This window comes from Nycticebus coucang, chromosome 5 (genome assembly GCF_027406575.1).
Source record: "Nycticebus coucang isolate mNycCou1 chromosome 5, mNycCou1.pri, whole genome shotgun sequence".
Classification (NCBI taxonomy): domain Eukaryota; kingdom Metazoa; phylum Chordata; class Mammalia; order Primates; family Lorisidae; genus Nycticebus; species Nycticebus coucang.
The window spans coordinates 10703880-10718526 of NC_069784.1; positions in this window are offsets into that span (position 1 = coordinate 10703880).

Consider the following 14647-nt stretch of genomic DNA (forward strand, 5'->3'; position numbering starts at 1 on the left):
TTAATATTGTTTAAATAAATGCCAGGAATAACACAAAAGATTTTTCAGGTCTTTATCTTTTTAACATGTCTTTGGTATATTTTTTGTTAATATATCTTGTGCAAAGTATCAAATTCCAAAATTATTTTCTTTGATTCAGTAGAAATGCATTCATCTGCCATGATACTCTAAGATAAAAGTCATACGCTTTTTCTCTTAGAAGGTGGAGGTTTACCCAGGGGGACACTTCTCTTTTATTCCTTCACTTATCAAATTTTGTGATAGTAGTTTTCTAAACAATTGTGGGAGTTAACAAGTGGAAGAAAGACCAACCCATAGCCCTTAGGTAGTTACGTCTAGATAGCCCACAAGCTGATCTTTGCTCAGTTCTTTATTAGCTCGTAGCCCTCCCACCTAAAATCGGCATTGAGAGAACTCAATAAAAGCTGAGTGGTCAAAGCACTCTGGGCCTCTATTGTGTTTCACCACAGGTAATGGAAGGCTCCTGGGCCCAGCTGTAAACTCTTTATCTTTGTCTTGTGTCTTCATTTTCCCCATTTGGTCAATTCCACTTTAGCAGGTACCCCACGATCCTGGTGAGCTCCTGGTCCCCTACAGTCTTGAACTCCTAAATTCAAGTGATCCTCCTGCCTTGGCCTCCCAGAGCCCTAGGATTACAGGTATGTGCCACTGCACCCAGACATACATGCAGTGTTTGATGCTTACAATTATACAAGTAAAACACCTATATACTTGTCTTTGTTAGGTATTTTATCCTTTTCTAGTTTTGCAGATGTAGATCTTCTGAAACTATGGTTTCTAAGGAACATTTTTGCTTTCAGTAGAGTGGCATTGATGTGCATGGTAAGAAGACTGTCCTCTCTCAAAGACAGTAACTTCAGTAGGTGCTGTGGTTTTGATTATGGAAGAGCTAAGCTTGTAAAAATGCTACTTGAATTCTCCTTGTGCAGATTTTCTTTCAGCAAGGGTACCTTCATGTAGGGATAGAGGACTGAATATGATGTACGCTTTATCTTATATGTCATCTGAAAATGTGTGGGGAATAATGATTTCTAAAGATTATGAATCTAATGAATTAATTTAACCTGGGAAAAGTGGTTGCCCTAAAAATTACGTTATTATATACAGAATTTGATTCATTTTTATTTAAATTTAACAGCTTTTCAGTGAAAAGCAAACAAATAAAATTATGAAATAAACCAGAAAATTTCTTTCCCATAAAAGAAAACACGACCTCTTCTACAGTGGCATGGGAGGAAATGAGGAAATCCCGTGAACTGAAGGGCTGGAGGAACAGCCCTGTGACACTTCAGCTTTGGGAGAAGGGCAGGGGGGACCCTGCGGCCATACTCCTGCAAAGCCCTTCCTTTCTCTCCATTCCTTTACTGGCTCTGTCTTCTCTGTTCCGTCTCAGGATTCCTCAGTCCTCTGACCTGGGCTCCTACGCCCGCATTCTACCCTCATTTCCTTGGTAACCTATCCATTCCCTTGGCTTTTTTTTCAATTATTTTTAAATCATAGTTGTGTACATTAATGCGATCATGGGGCACCATACACTGGTTTTATAGACCGTATAACACATTTTCATCACACTGGTTAACATAGCCTTCCTGACATTTTCTTAGTTATTGTGTTAAGACATTTACATTCTACATTTACTAAGTTTCACACGTACCCTTGTAAGATGCACCGCAGGTGTAATCCCAACAATCACCCTCCCTCCGCCCACCTCACCCCTCCCTCCCCTCCCTTTCCCCCTTCCCCCTATTCTTAGGTTATAACTGGGTTATAACTCTCATGTGAAAACCATAAATTAGTTTCATAGTAGGGCTGAGTGCATTGGATACTTTTTCTTCCATTCTTGAGATACTTTACTAAGAAGAATATGTTCCAGCTCCATCCATGTAAACATGAAAGAGGTAAAGTCTCCATCTTTCTTTAAGGCTGCATAATATTCCATGGTGTACATATACCACAATTTATTAATCCATTTGTGGATCGATGGGCACTTGGGCTTTTTCCATGACTTAGCAATTATGAATTGGGCTGCAATAAACATTCTGGTACAGATATCTTTGTTATAATGTGATTTATGGTCTTCTGGGTATATACCTAGTAGAGGAATTATAGGATTGAATGGCAGATGTATTTTTAGGTCTCTAAGTGTTCTCCAAACATCTTTCCAAAAGGAATGTATTAATTTGCATTCCCACCAGCAGTGTAGAAGTGTTCCCTTTTCTCCCATCCATGCCAGCATCTCTCGTCTTGGGATTTTGTGATATGGGCTAATCTTCCTGGAGTTAGATGATATCTCAAAGTAGTTTTGATTTGCATTTCTCTGATGATTAAAGATGATGAGCATTTTTTCATATGTCTGAAGGCCGTGCACCTGTCTTCTTCAGAAAAGTTTCTCTTCAAGTCCCTTGCCCAGCCTGCGATGGGATCACTTGTTCTTTTCTTGCTTATACGTTTGAGTCCTCTGTGGATTCTGGTTATTAAACCTTTGTTGGAGACATATCCTGCAAATCTTCTCCCATTCTGAGGGCTGTCTGCTTGCTTTACTTACTGTGTTCTTGGCTGTGCAGAAGCTTTTTAGTTTGATCAGGTCCCAGCAGTGTATTTTTAAAGCTGCTTCAATTGCCCGGGGGCATCCTCCTCATAAAATACTCTCCCAGACCGATTTCTTCAAGAGTTTTCCCTGCACTCTCTTCTACTATTTTTATAGTTTCATATCTTAAGTTTAAATGTTTAATCCAGTGACAGTCTATCTTAGTTAATGGTGAAAGGTGTGGGTCCAGTTTTAGTCTTCTACAGGTTGCCGGCCAGTTCACCCAGCACCATTTGTTAAATAGGGAATCTTTTCCCAACTGAATGTTTTTAATTGTCTTGTCAAAGATCAAATAATGGTAAGTAACTGGATTCATCTCTTGCTTCTCTATTCTGTTCCAGACATCTATTTCTCTGTTTTTGTGCCAGTAACATGCTGTTTTGATCACTATTGATTTATCGTATAGTCTGAGGTCTGGTAGTGTGATTCCTCCTGCTTTGTTTTTATTTCTGAGTAATGTTTTGGCTATTCGAGGTTTTTTCTGATTCCATATAAAATGAAGTATTATTTTTTCAAGATCTTTAAAGTATGACAGTGGAGCTTTAATAGGGATTGCATTAAATTATATATTGCTTTGGGTAGTATGGACATTTTAACAATGTTGATTCTTCCCAGCCATGAGCCTGGTATGTTTTTCCATTTGTTAACATTTTCAGCTATTTCTTTTCTTAGAGTTTCATAGTTCTCTTTATAGAGATCTTTCACGTCCTTTGTTAGATAAACTCCCAAATATTTCATCTTGTTTGGCACTACTGTGAATGGGATAGAGTCCTTAACTGTTTTTTCAACTTGACTATTGTTGGTATACATAAAGGCTACTGATTTATGAATGTTGATTTTGTAACCTGAGATGCTGCTGTATTCCTTGATCACTTCTAAGAGTTTTTGAGTAGAATCCCTAGTGTTTTCCAGACATACTATCATATCATCTGTGAAGAGAGAAAGTTTGATCTCTTCTGACCCTATATGGATACCCTTGATGGCCTTCTCTTCCCTAATTGCGATGGCTAAAACTTCCATTACAATGTTAAAGAGCAATGGAGACAATGGGCAGCCTTGTCTGGTTCCTGATCTGAGTGGAAATGATTTCAATTTAACTCCATTCAATACGATATTGGCTGTGGGTTTGCTGTCGATGGCCTCTATCAGTTTAAGAAATGTCCCTTCTATACCAATTTTCTTAAGTGTTCTGATCATGAAGGGATGCTGGATATTATTAAAAGCTTTTTCTGCATCAGTTGAGAGAATCATATGGTCTTTGTTTTTTAATTTGTTTATGTGCTGAATTATACTTATAGATTTACATATATTGAACCAGCCTTGAGACCCTGGGATAAAACCGACCTGGTCATGATGTATAATTTGTTTGATGTGTTACTGGATTCTGTTTGTTAGGATCTTGTTGAATATTTTTGCATCTATATTCATTAGTTATATTGGTCTATAATTTTCTTTCCTTGTTGGGTCTTTTCCTGGTTTGGAGATCAGAGTGATGTTTGCTTTGTAGAATGTGTTGGGTAGTCTTCCTTCTTTTTCTACATTTTGGAACAGGTTGATTAATATATCCTCTTTAGAGGTTTGGTAAAATTCTGATATGAAGCTATCTGGTCCCGGGCCTTTCCTTTTAGGGAGATTTTGTACGGTTGATGCTATTTCAGAACTTGATATTGGCCTGTTCAACATTTCCACTTGATTCTGCCTAAGTCTTCGAAGGTGACGTGCTTCCAAGTATTGGTCAATTTCCTTCAGATTTTCATATTTCTGAGAATAAGGTTTCTCGTAATATTTATTAAGGATTTTTTGAATTTCTGAGGAGTTTGTTGTTATTTCGTCTTTGTCGTTTCTGATTGATGAGATTAGAGATTTTACTCTTTTTTTCCTGGTTAGGTTAGCCAAAAGTTTGTCTATTTTATTGACCTTTTCAAAAAAACCAACTTTTTGATTTATTGATCTGTCATATAATTCTTTTGTTTTCAATTTCATTTAATTCTGCTCTAATTTTGGTTATTTCTTTTCTTCTACTGGGTTTGGGGTTGGAATATTCTTTCTTTTTCAGTTGCTTGAGATGTCCCATTAAGTTGTTAACTTCCTCTCTTTCCATTCTCTTGAGGAAGGCTTGCAGTGCTACAAATTTCCCTCCTAGGACTGCCTTTGCTGTATCCCAGAGGTTCTGATAATTCATGTCTTCATTGTCGTTTTGTTCCAAAAATTTGGTAATTTCCTTCTTTTTTTTTTTTTTTTGTAGAGACAGAGTCTCACTGCACTGCCGTCGGGTAGAGTGCTGTGGCGTCACACGGCTCACAGCAATCTCTTAACTCTTGGGCTTACGTGATTCTCCTGCCTCAGCCTCCCCAGCAGCTGGGACTACAAGGCGCCCGCCACAACGCCCGGCTATTTTTTTGTTGCAGTTTGGCCAGGGCTGGGTTTGAACCCGCCACCTTCGGCATATGGGGCCGGCGCCCTACTCACTGAGCCACAGGCGCCGCCCGGTAATTTCCTTCTTAATGTCATCTCTGACCCAGCTATCATTCAGCATAAAGTTATTTAACTTCCATGTTTTTGTATGAGTATGCAAATTCCTGTTGTTACTGAGTTCAACTTTTATTCCATGGTGGTCCGAGAAGATGCAAGGAATAATTTCTATTCCTTTAAATTTACTGAGGTTAGACTTGTGACCTAAGATGTGATCGATTTTGGAGTATGTTCTGTGGGCTGATGAGACGTATGTGTATTCAGTTTTTTGGGGATGAAATGTTCTGTAGATGTCTGCTAAATCCAAATCTTGGATGGTTAGGTTTAAATCTAAAATTTCTTTGCTCAGCTTCTTATCGGAGGCTCTATCCAACACTGCCAAAGGAGTGTTGAAATCTCCGACTATTATGAAGCTGGAGGAAATCAAGTTGCTCATGTCTGTTAGAGTTTCTCTTATAAATTGAGGTGCATTCTGGTTGGGTGCATAGATATTAATAATTGAGATCTCATCATATTGAGTATTACCCTTAACAAATATGAAGTGACCATTCTTATCCTTCCTTACTTTTGTTGGTTTAAAGCCTATTGTGTCTGCAAATAGAATTGCAACACCTGCTTTTTTCTGATTACCATTTGCCTGAAATATGGAAGACCATCCTTTCACCCTGAGTCTATATTTATCTCTTAAGGTAAGATGTGACTCTTGTATGCAGCAAATATCTGGCCTGAGTTTTTGTATCCAGTCAGCTAACCTGTGCCTCTTTAGAGGACAGTTTAAGCCATTCACATCATTCCCTTTAAACATCTTCACTTTCATGACTCTCAAACTTAGACCCCCAGGTCCGACCTCTCATCTGACTCCAAACTGAGATAGTCAACTTCTGCTTTTACATCTCTACCTGGTGTCTCAAAAGTTTAGCTTGTCCAGGGAGAAACTTTAGATTTCTCTTAAAAGTCTTGCTTTCCTGGATTTTCTCTGACAGGAAGTGACATCTCACTTTCCCTCACGGCTCCTTCACCTGCCCCATCAGATTACCCCTTTCATCGTATTTCCCCACATAGCTCCCCAATATTTCCTTGTTTTTCCCACTTTTCCCATCACCTTTGAGTCCACACCCTGTATCTCCTTTGGGCTGCTGCAGTGGGCTCTGGGCTGCCCTTTGGCCCCCACTCCTGCCTCCTCCTGGCCTGTACCCAGTGATGACAGAGCCCTCAGGATGTCTGTGGTAGAACAAGAGGGTGCAGCTTTTCTTTTTCCTAAGTGGGAATGTAAATATCTCATTTCATTTCTGGAGGAGTTGGATATTAAGCCCTTCTGTCTCTGAGGGAAGGAGCACTAGTTTTTGGATTATTCCAATTCTGCTACTAAAGGGCCCACAGAGTCCACTGTGAGAGCTAGGAGGATGGAAAAGGAACAAGGAAGAATTACACAGGTGTAGATTGAAGGCTATAGTGAAGGGTGTGTGTGTGTGTTTGAGATATGAATTAGATGTTCAAGCAGAGGAAGTCACACTGTGGCTAGATGGAGTGCTTAGATCAATAGGAGCAGGTCAGGTGTGGTGGCTCGTGCCTGTAATCCTAGCACTGTAAGAGGCCAAAGAGGGTGTATTGTTTGAGCCCAGGAGTTTGAGATCAGTATGAGCAAAAGCGAGACCCTATCTCTACTAAAAATAGGAAAACCAGCTGGGTGTGGTGGCACAGGCCTGTAGTCCCAGCTACTTCAGAGGCTGAGGCAAGAGGATCACTTGAGCACAAGAGTCTGAGTTTGCTGTGAACTAGGAGACCACGGCACTCTACCTAGGGTGACAGAGTGAGATTGTGTCTCCCCCCAACCCAAAAAAAAGATGAACAGAAAGAAAAACCTTGAGAAGATTCCTGATCTCTTAGTAAGGCCCACCATGACTGCAACACGGTGGTATTTGAGCACAGTTAGAGGTTTCCAGAGAAACAGAAACAACAGGATGGAGATATGTATGTGGGAATATGAGAGTTACAGAATTGGCCAGTATGGTTATGGAGGCAGAGAAGTCTCATGATCTGCCGTCCACAGCCTAGAGAACCAGGGAAGGCAGTGGTATAATTTAGCTTGAGTCCTAAGGCCTGAGGATGAAAGTGGAGTGGAGTGATGGTGAAAGTCCTGTTCTGGGCTGGAAAATCTGAGAACCAGGAGCACCAATGGTTGAAGGGCAGGAGAAGACAGGTGTCCATGTTAAGGGGAGAGAGAAAGAAAAGAATGAATTTGCTTTTTCTGTTTCTTTTTTATTCTTTTCAGGCTGTAGATGGGTTGAACAATGGCCAAACACACTGGGAAGGGCCATCTGGTTTACTCAGCTCACCTGTGGTTTACTCACTTCACCTGTTCCCTAGCTGATCTCCTCTGGAAACACCCTCCCAGACACACCCAGAAATAATGTTTTTCAGCTACCTGGGCATCCCTTAGCCTAGTCAAGTTTACATAAAATTAACCATTACAAATACCTGAGCCCCTTGCAGAAGCATGACTCATTGACCAGAGATGGGCACATTCACAGCACTAGCATTTCTCATCCCCATCTTTGTTCCTTGTCATCAATTGTGTTTGAGGATTTGTCACCAGCCTTGCCTGTTATTGCCCAGCAGTGGTGTCATCCGATCAGCCCAAACCTTTCTGGCTTATATCTGTGGGTGTCCCACTCCCAGACACCTTTTTGTGCAATGAAATGACCCAGTGCATAAACTTTAGAAAGGAGAGGTGGTCCCTTGGATGCCTGGTGGAATGGTCCCTTTGCACCTGTACTTGGGGAGGCTTGCCTGAACTAGAGTGAGACCCCTGGTTGGGGCCTGAGAGAAAGACCTTTTCTAATATACATTACTGGGATCACATCACTCCCCTTCAAGCTCCTTTAGTGGCCTCTGTAGCCCTGCCCACTGCATTGCCATACTCCCCCTCGCTCCATGCTGTGGTTTCATTGAGCTTTCTTTCATTTTATGCTTTCTTTTACTTTCTTAGAGCTTTTATTGATTGCTATTTTCTCTGCCTTCAGTACCCTTTCTCCTATTTGCACAGCCATGTCCTTATCATCCTTTGGCTATTATTTTATTTTGTTTAATTTTAAAAATGATGTCTCACTATGCTGCCCAGGCAGGTCTTGAACTCCTGTGTTCAAGCCATCCTCCCACCTCACCCTTCTGAGGAGCTCAGACTACAGGTGCTTGCCACTGGGCCCCTCTCTGGTTATTAGTTTGAATGCCACTTCTCTGGAGAAGCCTTTCTGACCTTTCCCTTCACCTTATTCTTCATATTTTCCATCTCAGCCCTCATTTGTTTCCATTATAACACACAAATATTAGTGATTGCTTTATTCGTATGCATTTATTATTTTCTACTTGAGTATATTTCTTGGCATTGGATTGTTCCTGTCTTTCTCACCATTGTGTCACCAGCACTTAGCATAGAGCCTGGTATACATTAAAGACGAAAAAGAAAAATTATTGACGGGGAACTTCAAATATTTTTGAATGTTTACTTTGTGCCTAGTTGCACACTAATGTATCACCCCACCTAATGTTTAGTAACCTCTTGAGGTAGGTAATGATTACCTCTTTTTTAAAGATGAAGAAACAGGCCCAGAGAAATTAAATCACTTGCTCTAGGGCACATGTTTGATTAGCGGCCAAGGCAAGATTTGAACTCAGTTTTAAGTCCTGAGCTCTCTCCAAAGCTGATTCTGTTAATATTTTACCAGTACAATGTAAAATGTACTAGTCACTCAACTGAGGAAAGTTGTGTAGGGGATTAAAGCTGGGAGAGCAAGGTTACAGATTCAATTAACTTGCTTCTTCATCCTGAGTAAGGGAACAGCTTCACAGAGGGCCAAGAAGAAGTAGATTGAAATGGCTAAGTGATGGATTTTAGGTTAGAAACCACACAGTGAAGAATTTTAGTGGTTCTTTAGTAAAAAAAAATAAAATTAGTAATTATTAAATCTGGCATATTTTAACTTTATGGTCACTGGAATAATAAATTCTTGCCAGTATGACTAGGAGAGAACAAAAAAGATTATGATTATAAAAGTCCTGACCATTTCTTGGAGAATGAAGATAAGGGCTGGCCTTAGAATCCTTTAAAGTTTTTGCAGGTATTTTGGTTTCTATAGTTGTTATTGTTTAGTTTATATTTCAGAAAAGTAGTAAGGGCAATTGCTGTGTTGTTTGGGCTTTTTTCCTTGATAATATTGAAATAGAACATTTAAGGAAGTAACAGCTTGTTATCAAATGCCCTGTGTACCATTTACTGTTTGAAAGTGACGTTAGCGGGGAGGCACCTGTGGCTCAGTGGGTAGGGCACCGGCCCCATATACTGAGGGTGGCGCGTTCAAACCCAGCCCCAGCAACACTGCAACAACAACAGAAAAATAGCTGGGCATTGTGGCAGGTGCCTATAGTCCCAGCTACTTGGGAGGCTGAGGCAAGAGAATTGCCTAAGCCCAGGAGTTGGAGGTTGCTTTAAGCTGTGATGCCACGGCACTCTACCAAGGGCGACAAAGTGAGACTCTGTCTCTACAAAAAAAAAAAAAAGAAAAGAAAAAAGAAAATGACGTTAGCATTTGAAGTTTCATGGACTGTGGAATATTTTTATTAACCACTTGTAAAACTCTGAGATATTTAAGTTATGAGGAATGAATTGGAAAGTTGTATTGCTTTCAGAAGGCCCATTTCTGGACTAAAACTCTAATTTGTATACTGAAGGGATGAGTTTATATAGATGATTCAAATTCCCTTAATATATTTCCAACTCAACACTTTCCTATACAGAAAACCAGTCAATTTAACATATTAGCTTGTGAGATAATGAACAAGGAATACTTGCGAGACTTCCCTCAAGATTAAAGTAAGACTATTTGTAACTGTTGATTTAAAAAAAAACCAAAATCTATCGTGTTCCTTTCTGGAGAATCAAATATTCATTTGCGATAGGAATGTGTTTATTGAATCCCAATTTAAATGAGGTTCAGGTAGACTGAAATAGGACCGTGGCATTTTAGAGAGTGATCATTCTAAAATTCTATGCAGTGTGTTTGTGGCTCTCCTTTTCAACTTTCTTGATAAACACAGCTAATCACTTCAGTTTAATCTTTTCAAATTAATTAGCTATATTCCAGAAAGTTTCCTTTAGGATGATCTAATGTTTATTTCACTGATTAGATGATCTCCCACCCTCTCTCAACCCCAGTTCTCCCAATGTGGCAGCAGTGAATTCACCAGGCTCTTTCTTGTTTCTACCTTGGCTGACCAGTAGGTGGCATTGCTTGCCCTGGCTGCTTCAAATCTGCTTTCTTCCTCTGTGACGCTGAGTAGCCAGTTATTTTGTTTTATTTTTATTGTATCCATTCTGATTTGTCCAGTCTGATTTTTAAGTTCATTTGTGATCACAGTAAGGAGAGTCCCACGTCAGCTAAAGTGTCTTTGATACCCAGATAGCTTCTTTTCCCAACCTTGGGGATTTATATATCATGGGGTCCCAGAGGGCATTCAAAGTGAGTGACTAATTCTATCAAAACAACCAAGGTTCCTCTGGCCCTGAGAGGTGAAGAAATGACTGAGCACTGAAGTGCTGCAGAGGTGATTATGGTTAATATCCTGTGAAAGTTATAGATGACTTCCTACCAAACATAAAATTAAATAGGTACGTTAAAGCTTTAAAATCCTATTCATGACTTCAAACTTTTTAAATGAGGTTCAAGCAAACAGTTGATTGTGAATTAAATTATTCTTTGCTTGAATAAATAAAACAAGTTGAATTTCTTTGCATCTAGTAATCAACATTATGTGGATAATTCACACTAATACTTTATTTCCACTGAGCTAGAATTACGGCCAGACATTGATTCATATATCACTGTTTCAACACTAGTTGAAGTGTTTCTTCTTTCTGATGTTTTTCACATTTAAGTAATTCCCCAATATTTTTGAGCTATAATGTTGTGGAAACTTTCCTCTTATTTGGTGTGTATTAGTTCTGTTATCACCAGATGTTACTTGGGAGCCTCATTAGCTAGAGTTAAATGACATTTGTTACAATCAAAAGTTTTAAAAGTTGGAATATTAATAGTTTTCTGTAATTATAAAAATATAGAACTGCTTCCCTAAAAGACCATACCTGCCTGTTCTTGGTGCAGGGCCTTTATGGGTGATTTCCTGCTGCTGTGTGATTTTGAGTTGCCATGAGAGAAGCAGGTGCATCACAATTCAACACCCTCCATTCAGAATCGTACCTCTGGGATAGCAGAGATGTAAAAGCAAAGGGGAAGTTGAAAAGAATCAGTAGCTTCTAGTGAATTTCCTGTTATTAACCGTCCTGAAAAGTAGTGTTGCCCCTATTATCTTATTCTATCTATTCATTTTTCCATTATCTTATCTATCTATTTTTTTTTGAATTCTCTTATTTTAAATGTCTGAATTCTTCACATTGCTTTGATCACAAGAATTTCATAATGTTTGGAGCTTAGTAACTGATTCCAGGAGTAACATAGACAATTAGGTGGTGAATGTCACACATTAAGTCATTGCTAGATTTATTAACACAGTTGATTTGTGGCTCATTTTTACACAAATGTTTGTTTTGTCTGTCTACAGTATTTTATTAAGTATAGCATCTTCCTCCTAATTGGAACCAAATTTCCCAACCAAACAGTGGGTGTGGACTGTAGTAGCCTGCGAGAGAACATGTTCCCCTGATTGACAGTTTGTGGGATCACAGACCATCCAGATGTCTGTCTATAGGAAAGACACCTAACCTTGAAAGATAAATCAAGACTCAGGGTTAAGAGATGGAAAACAGTATTTCAGGCAAATGGAAATCAGAAGCAAGGAGGGGTCACAATTTTATTTTCAGATACAAGTGAATTTAAAGCAACTAAAGTCATATCATGTGACTATTTGGAATATATTTATGTGGGAAAAAAGACCTAAATTGATTTAACATGGGTATAAAACCTGACGAGTTCAATAACCTTTGAAGAATTCTCCCTAGCTGCCAAATGGCACAATGTCTATAGTTAGACAATGTGATTTTTTTTTTTCCGAAAAAAATAATGCCTGTTTCATAGAAACTGTTGCATACAGATATCATGCTGAATTGTTTTTGTTTTGTTTTGTTTTTTGAAGACACAGCAGTCTTGCTCTGTCACCCAGGCTGGGTGCAGTGATGTGATTATAGCTCACTATCACCTCAAACTTGTGGGCTCACGTGATCCTTCCTGCCTCTGTCTCCCAAGTAGCTAGGACTCCAGGTGTGTGCTACCACACTCAGGTAATTTTTATTTTTATGTTTTGTAGAAATGGGGATCTCCTTCTTTGGTCTCAAACTCTTGGCCTCAAGTGCTCCTCCACCTTGGCCTCCCAAAGTGCTGAAATTACAGGTGTGAACCACCACACCCCACCATGCTGAAATGTTATCAGTTTAATTTACAAATGTAGCATAATGCTTATACAGAACTTGATTTTTATTGTATTTATTTGCATAAATTTATGGACTATGAAGGAAGAGAAATTATCGGATATAAAAGAGGAGAACTGATTCTAAGATGTAGCAGAGAAATTGACAAAAGCACAATGTGGTGGGCAGACCTCAAGATGGTCCCCCAGCCATCTCCATCTGTGCTATTTGTGCCCTTGTGTAATCTTCCTTTCTGAGTCTTGGTTCTAGCCCATACAATATGGTAAAGGTGATGGCTGTCACTTCTGCGATTAGGTTATCAAATATTGTGACTTCTCTCTTGCTGCACGTACCTCCTGTCATCTCAGCTTGCATGCCTTGATGAAGCCAGCTGCCAGGTGGGAGAGGTGTGTTGTTAAGGGAATGAGGGCAACCTCTGGCCACCGGCTAGTAAGGAACTGAGGTCCTTTGTCCAAAGCCTGGATGAGCCCAGTCAGTTGATCCTCCCTTGTTCAGAACTTCAGATGGAACTCCTGAGTTCAAGCAATCCACCTGGCTTGGCTTCCCAGAGTGCTAGGATTATAGGTGTGAGCCACTGTGCCCAGCCAGCTTTTTTCTTTTTGATTATTAATTTTGTCTTTTTCTCTGTTAAGCTGTCTAAAATCAGTTTCAAAACAGATGCTAAAACGTTTTTAAAAACTCGATTAGAACTATCTTTGTAAATGTTTTATACTATAGTTTCTTTGTTTTTGGCAAGTCATCTTTGATTCAAGTTGGAAGTAAAATTGCCAGCAACTTTAAAAATGCTATAGTCAGACTTTCTTCACTCATCTTCAAACACATTTTATTAAAACTAAGAAATGAATCAACAAAATATGGATACTTCTGTATCTGAGGCAGTGTTTTGCTCTAGAATCTAGATATAGTAATGCTTTGTCCAATCCTAACTTTCTATGATGCTATAATTACGTCAGTAAGAGTGGTTAAAAAAATTATTTGGTGACATCTGACACCAGGGTTAATTAATGGTTTTCATGCCTCTCTGACTGTACCTCACTCCTAATGAAGTCTCCCTTTGTAGATCTGCTTCCTAGTGAGTGTGACTCTGTGTTCCCACAATTGGCTGTACTGATTTTTTCCAATAGAATATTGGAATTTGAAGATTCTCAAGGCACTTTTTCCAGATGCAATTGTCTTGACCCTGTATGCTGAGCCAGCAGCTCTGCTCTTGTTCTAAAAGCTTTGCGATAAAGACTTTATGTAATGGATGTTCTCCATGTAGTGACTGTGAAATTTTTGGGTTTCTTCCCAGAAAATGCACTAGATGAAGCGAAAAGGTTTTGTACTGCGTGAAGATTCTCGTGGCTTTGAAGGAGTGTCTGATCTCCAATGGCATCAGAATTCCACAATGCTATGCATTAAGTGAACCTGACTTTGCATTTGTGATAAGAACTGAGATTAGCATGAATCCTAGTCTGTAGGTTTCTAGAAACTTTCTTGAAGCTAAAAGACAAAGCCCAAATATATATATATATATGAAGGTGGTAGAAAGAAATATCAGAAAAAGAGGATTTGAAATGAACATGAGGATTTTTTCCCTCTAACTTAACCTGAAAATGCTATATGCTTTTTAGAACAAAAAATGTAGTGGGGATTCCTAATACCCAATTTTTCATATATTTTATTAATATCCAGAAGAATGTACATATTTCTTGAACTAAGCAAGTATATCAGGCTTTGAGAACTTGTCAATTGATAATCCAAAGAGAAGGTCTTGGAGGCTCAGTTTCTGTAGCTCACAAGCCACACCACGTGCTGGACATCGCATGACTTTCTTTTTCCTTTTAGTACCATCAGTTAAATCATTTTTCTACAAATATCTATTCTTTTTCAAATTAAAAAAATTTAATGGGGCGGCGCCTGTGGCTCAGTCGGTAAGGCGCCGGCCCCATATACGGAGGGTGGCGGGTTCAAACCTGGCCCTGGCCAAACTGCAACCAAAAAATAGCCGGGCGTTGTGGCGGGCCCCTGTAGTCCCAGCTACTCGGGAGGCTGAGGCAAGAGAATCGCTTAAGCCCAGGAGTTGGAGGTTGCTGTGAGCTGTGTGAGGCCATGGCACTCTACCGAGGGCCATAAAGTGAGACTCTGTC